This window comes from Arachis stenosperma, chromosome 5, assembly GCF_014773155.1.
Source record: "Arachis stenosperma cultivar V10309 chromosome 5, arast.V10309.gnm1.PFL2, whole genome shotgun sequence".
NCBI lineage: Eukaryota > Viridiplantae > Streptophyta > Magnoliopsida > Fabales > Fabaceae > Arachis > Arachis stenosperma.
Genome location: NC_080381.1, coordinates 90,813,322 through 90,822,727, shown reverse-complemented (window position 1 = coordinate 90,822,727; position 9,406 = coordinate 90,813,322).

Sequence of the window (9,406 nt, the reverse complement as noted above, 5' to 3'; positions counted from 1 at the left end):
GGCTGCCCGAGGAATTCCTTGAATTCTTGAAAGGCTTTTTCGCACTCCGGGGTCCATGAGAAGGGTTTCCCTTTCTTTAGGAGTGAGTAGAGAGGTAGTGACTTTATCGCTGATGCTGCCAAGAATCTTGATAGGGCGGCCAGCCTTCCATTCAGTTGTTGTACTTCTTTGACACACGTCGGGCTTTTCATATTGAGTATTGCTTGGCATTTATCCGGGTTCGCTTCGATGCCCCTTTGAGTCAGCATGAAGCCTAAGAACTTTCCGGCTTCTGCGGCGAAGGTGCACTTTGTCGGGTTAAGTCTCATGTTGTGTTTTCTGAGGGTGCCGAAGACGCTGGCGAGGTCGGTCAGTAAGTTTCTGTCTTCTTGTGTCTTTACCAGCATGTCGTCGACGTACACCTCTAGCTGTAGTCCGATGTGCTCTGAGAACACTTTGTTCATTAGCCTCTGGTAGGTTGCCCCTGCGTTCTTCAGCCCAAAGGGCATTACTACGTAGCAGTAGTTTGCCCTTGGGGTTATGAACAAGGTTTTTTCTTGGTCGGGTCCGTACATCGGGATTTGGTTGTATCCCGAGTATGCGTCCATGAAGGAGAGATATCTGTAGCCTGAGGCTGCGTCTACTAAGGCGTCGATGTTTGGTAGTGGATATGGGTCTTTGGGGCAGGCTTTGTTGAGGTCTGTGTAATCGACGCACATCCTCCACTTTCCGTTGGGCTTTTTTACCAGGACCACGTTTGCAAGCCATAGGGGATATTTTACTTCCCTAATGAACCCTGCATCTAGTAGTGCTTGTACTTGTTCTTCTATCGCTTGCATGCGCTCGGGTCCGAGCTTCCGACGTCTTTGTTGGACAGGTCGGGATCCCGGGTAAACTGATAGCTTATGGCACATCAAGTCGGGGCTTATGCCTGGCATGTCGGAGGCTTTCCAGGCGAAGAGGTCAGAATTCTCTTTTAAGAGGGTTATGAGTTCCTCTTTTAGGCCCGTTTTGAGGTTCGCTCCTATGTTTGTTATTTTTTCAGGTGCGTTCCCAATCTGGACTTTTTCGGTCTCTCCCTCTGGTTGTGGTCGAAGATCTTCTCGGGACTGCACTCGTCCGAGTTCTATCGTGTTGACCTCCTTCCCTTTTAGGCTCAGGCTTTCGTTGTAGCATCGTCGCGCTAGTTTTTGGTCGCCTTTTAGGGTAGCGATTCCTTTTGCGGTAGGGAACTTCACGCAGAGGTGTGGGGTCGAGACTATAGCTGCCAGTCTGTTTAGGGTTGGTCGCCCAATGAGGGCATTATATGCCGAAGTGACGTCGACCACAATGTAGTCGATGCTTAATGTTTTAGATTGCTCGCCTCTTCCAAAGGTAGTGTGTAGCGGGATGTATCCTAAGGGATGGATCGGGGTGTCCCCTAGCCCAAATAGGTCGGTGGGATAGGCCTTTAGTTCTTTTTCTTCAAGTCCGAGCTTGTCGAATGCCGTTTTGAACAGGATATCTGCCGAGCTTCCCTGGTCAATCAGGGTTCGATGTAAGTTGGCGTTTGCTAGGATAATGGTGACTACCATTGGATCGTCGTGCCCGGGAATTATCCCTTGAGCGTCTTCTCGGGTAAATGAGATAGTAGGTAACTCGGGCAGGGGGCTGTCTTCTCGGACATGATAGACTTCTTTGAGGTGTCTTTTTCGCGAGGATCTGGATGTTCCCCCGCCTGCAAAACCTCCATTTATCATGTGAATGTGTCTTTCAGGGGTTCGCGGGGTTTGTTCGGCCCGACCTTCGTTATCTCCCCGCCTTCTCTTCCTGGTCTCTTCTCCTTTTTCTGCTATGTATATGTCGAGTTTTCCTTCTCTGGCCAGTTTTTCTATAACATTTTTTAGGTCATAGCAGTCGTTAGTAGAATGACCGTAGAGCTTGTGATATTCACAGTATTCGGACCGATCTCTTCCCGCTCTCTTGTGTTTTAGCGGTCGGGGCGGTGGGATCTTTTCGGTGTGGCATACTTCTCTGTAGACGTCTACCAGGGAGACTCGGAGGGGGGTGTAGTTGTGGTACTTCCGTGGCTTGTCCGAGTTGGGGTCTTCTTTTTTCTTTTGTTCCCGATCCCGATCTCGGAGTGGGTAGGTTGATTCCTTCCTAGAAGAGTCTCTTAGCTGGGAGGTTTCCTCCATGTTGATATATTTTTCTGTCCGCTCCTGCACCTCGTATAGGGAGGTCGGGTAGCGCTTGGATAGGGATTGGCTAAACGGTCCCTCTTTTAGGCCGTTTGCTAGTCCCATGATGGCCGCTTCAGTGGGTAAGTGTTGTATGTCCAGGCAGGCTTTGTTGAATCGCTCCATGTATTCTCGGAGAGTTTCTTGGTTACCTTGCTTGATCCCGAGTAGACTGGGGGCATGCTTTGTCTTGTCCTTTTGAATAGAGAATCTTGTTAGGAATTTTTTGGTTAGGTCTTCGAAGCTGGTGATTGATCTTGGTGGCAAGTTGTCGAACCACTTCATGGCTGACTTGGTGAGAGTGGTGGGGAAGGCTTTGCACCGAATCGCGTCGGAGGCATCAACTAGGTACATTCTGCTTTTGAAGTTGCTGAGGTGGTGACTTGGATCGGTGGTGCCGTCGTAGAGATCCATATCGGGTGGTTTGAAGTTTCGCGGTACCTTCTCCTTCATGATCTCTTGCGTGAAGGGATCATGGTTGCCTTCGGGGGTGGTGTCGCGTTCTGTCCGATCTTTCAGGTTGGCCTCTATTTTCCGCAGTTTTTCTTCTAATTCTCTGCGCTTGCGAGCCTCCCTTCTCAGATCTTGTTCAGTTTCTTTTTGCTTCTTTATGTCCTCTTCGAGTTGTTTCAGTCGGTTTTGTTGTGCCCGGACTGCTTCTAGAATTTCTGAACTCTTTTCTTTTTCGGGATTTTGTGGATCTTTGTTTGGGAGCGATGTCTTTGGGCGATTCTGTTTGTTTCCTCCTGGAGTGCGTGGTGATAGAGGGCTGTCCGGTCGTTCTCCGGTGTCAACTTCCTCCTCTTGTTCTGATGTAGCGTGGTCATTGTTGAGAGGGTCGTCCGCCATGGTAAAGGGATGACTTCCAGGTCCCCGGCAACGGCGCCAATGTTCCGGGGGTTACCTGAAACGTGTAGCTCGGTCGTCTGGAGATGCCCGAGGTGGGGGTCAGGGACCCGAGCTTGGTGTGTGATGAGCGGATAATTTATATGCTTTTTGGCATTGTTTTTAGTATGTTTTTGGTAGTTTTAGTTGAGTTTTTATTATATTTTTTATTAGTTTTTAGTTAAAATTCACTTTTCTGGACTTTACTATGAGTTTGTGTGTTTTTCTGTGATTTCAGGTATTTTCTGACTGAAATTGAAGGTTCTGAGCAAAAATCTGATCCAGAGACTGAAAAGGACTGCAGATGCTGTTGGATTCTGACCTCCCTGCACTCAAAGTGGATTTTCTGGAGCTACAGAAGCCCAATTGGCGCGCTCTCAACGGCGTTGGAAAGTAGACATCCAGGGCTTTCCAGCAATATATAATAGTCCATACTTTGCCCAAGATTTGATGGCCCAAACCTGCGTAGCAAACCGGCCTCAGAAATTCCAGCGTTAAACGCCGGAACTGGCATAAAACTTGGAGTTAAACGCCCAAACTGGCATGAGAACTGGCGTTTAACTCCAGAAAACGTCTCTACACATAAAAGCTTCAATGCTCAGCCCAAGCACACACCAGGTGGGCCCGGAAGTGGATTTTTCTGTCATTTACTCATTTCTGTAAACCTTAGGATACTAGTTTACTACTTATAGGACCTTTTGACTTGGTAATCAGTACGGAATGCGACCTTATGACATTGTACACGTTTTCTTCTACAGTATGAGTCTCTAAACCCCATGGTTGGGGGTGAGGAGCTCTGCTGTGTCATGATGGATTAATGCAATTACTACTGTTTCTCATTCAATCATGCTTGCTTCCATTCTAAGATAATACTTGTTCTTAATCCGGATGAATGTGATGATCCGTGACAATCATCATCATTCTCAACCATGAACGTGTGACTGACAACCACCTCCGTTCTACCTTAGATTAAGTAGTTATCTCTTAGATTCTTTAATCGGAATCTTCGTGGTATAAGCTAGACTGATGGCGGCATTCAAGAGAATCCGGAAGGTCTAAACCTTGTCTGTGGTATTCTGAGTAGGATTCAATGATTGAATGACTGTGACGTGCTTCAATCTCCTGAAGGCGGGGCGTTAGTGACAGACGCCAAAAGAATCACTGGATTCTACTCCGGTCTGATTGAGAACCGACAGATGGAATGCCGTGCCGTGACAGGGCATTAGGAATCGTTCCAATGAGAGGATGGGAGGTAGCCACTGACAATGGTGAAACCCTACACACAGCTTGCCATGGAAGGAGACTTGCGTGACTGGAGAAGAAGACAGTAGGAAAGCAGAGATTCAGAAGATGGAGCATCTCCAAACCTCAACCTATTCTCCATTACTGCAAAACAAGTAACCATTTCATGTTCTTTTGCTTTTCACAATCAATCCTGATAATTTCTGCTATCCTGACTAAGATTTACAAGATAACCATAGCTTGCTTCAAGCCGACAATCTCCGTGGGATCGACCCTTGCTCACGCAAGGTATTACTTGGACGACCCAGTGCACTTGCTGGTTAGTTGTGCGGGATTGCAAAAGTGTTATTGCAATTTCGTGCACCAAGTTTTTGGCGCCGTTGCCGGGGATTGTTCGAGTTTGGACAACTGACGGCTTATCTTGTTGCTTAGATTAGGACTGTTTTCTTTTTGTTGGTTTAGAGTCTTTTAGTTGAGTCTAGTTTTATATTCTAAGTTTGGTGTCAATTGCATGCTTTTGTTTTTCTTTTAAAATTTTCGTTTTTTTTTATAATCTTAGTCCCTTTTTGATTCATAAAAATTCTAAGTTTGGTGTCCTCTTTGTGTTTTTCTCTTAAAATTTTCGAAAATTTAGTGTTTGATTTTCTAAAAATTTTAAGTTTGGTGTCTTTTTGTGTTTTTCTCTTTCCTCTTTTTAAAAATCAAATCTTTGTTCATAAAAATTTTTTCAATCATATCTTTTTAATTGCTGTTTTTAAAATCTTTTTTTTACTAATTGATTCAGTTCTCAATTTGCCTTGATCTCATTTTCCCTTTTGATTTTCGAATTTTTTTTATTTAAATTTCTTTTTATCTTATTTTTTTTCGGTTATTTCAAAAAAAAAAAAATAAAATAAACAAAATTTATCTCTTTGCAATTATTATCATTTCCCTTTTGTCCATCATGGACTTAAGTGGAATTAATCAGTCCAAAAGGACTCTGGGGTCATATGCTAACCCCATTACAGCTGCATATGGGAGTAGCATCTGTATACCTCCCATCAAAGCAAGCAGCTTTGAGCTAAATCCTCAACTCATTATCATAGTGCAGCAAAATTGCCAGTATTCCGGTCTTCCACAGGAAGAACCTACTGAGTTTCTGGCACAGTTCTTACAAATTGCTGACACAGTACATGATAAAGAGGTAGATCAGGATGTCTACAGACTATTACTGTTTCCATTTGCTGTAAAAGATCAAGCTAAAAGGTGGTTAAATAACCAACCTACAGCAAGTATAAAGACATGGAAACAGTTATCAGACAAATTCCTGAATCATTTTTACCCTCCAAAAAGGATGACACAGCTAAGGCTGGACATCCAAGGCTTTAAACAAGAGGATAATGAATCCCTTTATAATGCCTGGGAGAGGTATAGAGGTATGCTAAGGAAATGTCCCTCTGAAATGTTTTCAGAGTGGGTCCAGTTAGACATTTTCTACTATGGGCTTACAGAGAAAGCTCAGATGTCTTTAGACCACTCAGCTGGTGGATCTATACACATGAGGAAGACAATTGAAGAAGCTCAAGAGCTTATAGACACTGTTGCTAGAAACCAATATTTGTACTCTAGCAATGAGTTCTCTCCAGAAGAGGAAGTCATGACAGTAGTCACTGACCCTCATCCTCAAGAACAGATGAATGAGCTTAATCAACAATTGCTCCTGATGACAGAACAGTTAGCAGAATTTAAAGAGATGCTCAATGAAACTAAAGTTGCTAATAAGAGCATGGAACTACAGTTGAATCAAGCAAAACAGCAAATATCTAAACAAATAACAGAGGAATGTCAAGCAGTTCAATTGAGGAGTGGGAAGACCCTGAATAACACTGTTCAAAAGAGCAAAAAGCCAAATAAGGAACAAATGACAGAGGACAACCAACCCACTGTTCAAAATCCCTCTGAGGACAGTAAGAGCCCAGAGAGGAATATTGGCGTTCAAACGCCAGAAAGGGAAGGAAAACTGGCGTTAAACGCCCATTCCTTGCCCAGTTCTGGCGTTCAAACGCCAGAAAAGGGGGAAAAGTTGGCGTTAAACGCCCATTTTCCACCCATTCCTGGCGTCCAAACGCCAAGGGAAAATCAGACACCTGAGAGTGCTGACAGTAATCCCTCTAACAAGGCTTCTTCAACCACTTCTGTAAGGAATAAACCTGCAGCATCTAAGGTTGAAGAATATCAAGCCAAGATGCCTTATCCTCAGAAACTCCGCAAGGCGGAACAGGATAAGCAATTTGCCCGCTTTGCAGATTATTTAAGGACTCTTGAAATAAAGATTCCTTTTGCAGAGGCACTTGAGCAAATACCTTCTTATGCTAAGTTCATGAAGGAAATCTTAAGTCATAAGAAGGATTGGAGAGAAACTGAAAAAGTGTTTCTCACTGAAGAATGCAGTGCAGTCATTCTAAAAAGCTTACCAGAAAAGCTTCAAGATCCTGGAAGCTTTCTGATACCATGCACATTAGAAGGCACTTGCACCAAGATAGCCTTATGTGATCTTGGAGCAAGTATCAATTTAATACCTGCATCCACTATCAGAAAGCTTGGGTTGACTGGAGAAGTCAAACCAACCAGGATATGCCTCCAGCTTGCTGATGGTTCCATTAAACACCCATCAGGCATAATAGAGGACATGATTGTCAAGGTTGGGCCATTTGCCTTTCCAACTGACTTTGTGGTGCTGGAAATGGAGGAGCACAAGAGTGCAACTCTCATTCTAGGAAGACCTTTCCTAGCAACTGGACGAACTCTCATTGATGTACATAAAGGGGAAGTAACCCTGAGAGTCAATGAGGATGAGTTCAAGTTGAATGCTGTGAAAGCTATGCAGCATCCAGACACACCAGAAGACTGCATGGACGTTGACATTATTGATTCTCTGGTAGAAGAGATCAATATGGCTGAAAGCCTAGAATCAGAGCTTGAGGACATCTTCAAAGATGCTCAACCTGATCAAGAAGAACTAGAGGAAGTAAAGGAATTTTCAAAAATTCCTCAGGAGGAGGATAAGCCTCCCAAACCTGAACTCAAACCTCTACCACCATCTCTGAAATATGCATTTCTGGGAGAGGGTGACACTTTTCCAGTGATTATAAGCTCTGCTTTAAATTCACAGGAAAAGGAAGCACTGATTCAAGTGCTGAGGACGCACAAGACAGCTCTTGGGTGGTCCATAAGTGATCTTAAGGGCATTAGCCCAGCTAGATGCATGCACAAGATCCTATTGGAGGATAATGCCAAACCAGTGGTCCAACCACAGAGGAGGCTAAATCCTGCCATGAAGGAAGTGGTGCAGAAAGAGGTCACTAAATTACTAGAGGCTGGGATCATTTATCCTATTTCTGATAGCCCCTGGGTGAGCCCTGTCCAAGTTGTTCCCAAAAAGGGAGGCATGACAGTGGTTCATAATGAAAAAAATGAACTGGTTCCCACAAGGACAGTCACAGGGTGGCGCATGTGTATTGACTACAGAAGGCTCAATACAGCCACCAGAAAGGATCATTTTCCTTTACCATTCATAGACCAAATGCTAGAAAGACTAGCTGGCCATGATTATTACTGCTTTTTGGATGGCTATTCAGGCTACAACCAAATTGCAGTAGACCCTCAGGACCAAGAGAAAACAGCATTCACCTGCCCTTCAGGCGTGTTTGCCTATAGGAGAATGCCTTTTGGTCTGTGCAATGCACCTGCAACCTTTCAGAGGTGCATGCTCTCTATCTTTTCAGATATGGTAGAGAAATTTCTGGAAGTCTTCATGGATGACTTTTCAGTATATGGAGACTCATTCAGCTCCTGTCTTAACCACCTATCACTTGTCCTGAAAAGATGCCAAGAGACTAACCTGGTTTTAAACTGGGAGAAATGTCACTTTATGGTGACTGAAGGAATTGTCCTTGGGCACAAAATTTCAAGCAGGGGAATAGAGGTGGATAAGGCAAAGGTAGAGGTAATTGAAAAATTACCACCACCTGCCAATGTTAAGGCAATCAGAAGCTTTCTGGGACATGCAGGATTTTACAGAAGGTTTATCAAGGATTTTTCGAAAATTGCCAAACCTCTGAGTAATCTGCTAGCTGCTGACACTCCATTTATCTTTGATAATGAGTGTCTGCAGGCATTTGAGACCCTGAAAGCTAAGTTGGTCACAACACCAGTTATCTCTGCACCAGATTGGACATTACCATTTGAATTAATGTGTGATGCCAGTGATCATGCCATTGGTGCAGTGTTGGGACAGAGGCATAATAAACTTCTGCATGTCATTTATTATGCTAGTCGTGTTCTAAATGATGCACAGAAAAATTACACAACCACAGAAAAAGAATTACTTGTAGTGGTTTATGCCATTGACAAGTTTAGATCCTACCTAGTAGGATCCAAAGTGATTGTGTACACTGACCATGCTGCTCTTAAATACTTACTCACAAAGCAGGATTCAAAACCCAGGCTTATCAGGTGGGTGTTGCTTCTGCAAGAGTTTGATATAGAAATAAGAGACAGAAAAGGGACAGAGAATCAAGTAGCTGATCATCTGTCCAGAATAGAGCCAGTAGTTGGGGCGTCCCTCCCTTCTACTGAGATTTCTGAGACTTTCCCAGATGAGCAACTATTTGCCATTCAGGAAGCTCCATGGTTTGCAGACATTGCAAACTATAAAGCTGTGAGGTTCATACCCAAGGAGTACAGTTACATGCAGAGAAAGAAATTAATTTCAGATGCCAAGTACTACCTCTGGGATGAACCATATCTCTTTAAGAGATGTGCTGACGGAGTGATCCGCAGGTGTGTACCCAGAGAAGAAGCACAGAGGATCCTATGGCACTGCCATGGATCACAGTATGGAGGACACTTTGGAAGTGAGCGAACAGCCACTAAAGTCCTCCAATGTGGCTTCTACTGGCCTACTCTCTATAAAGATTCCCGAGAGTTTGTGCGTAACTGTGACAGTTGCCAAAGAGCTGGTAACCTGCCTCATGGATATGCCATGCCTCAACAATGGATATTAGAGATAGAGCTGTTTGATGTATGGGGAATTGACTTCA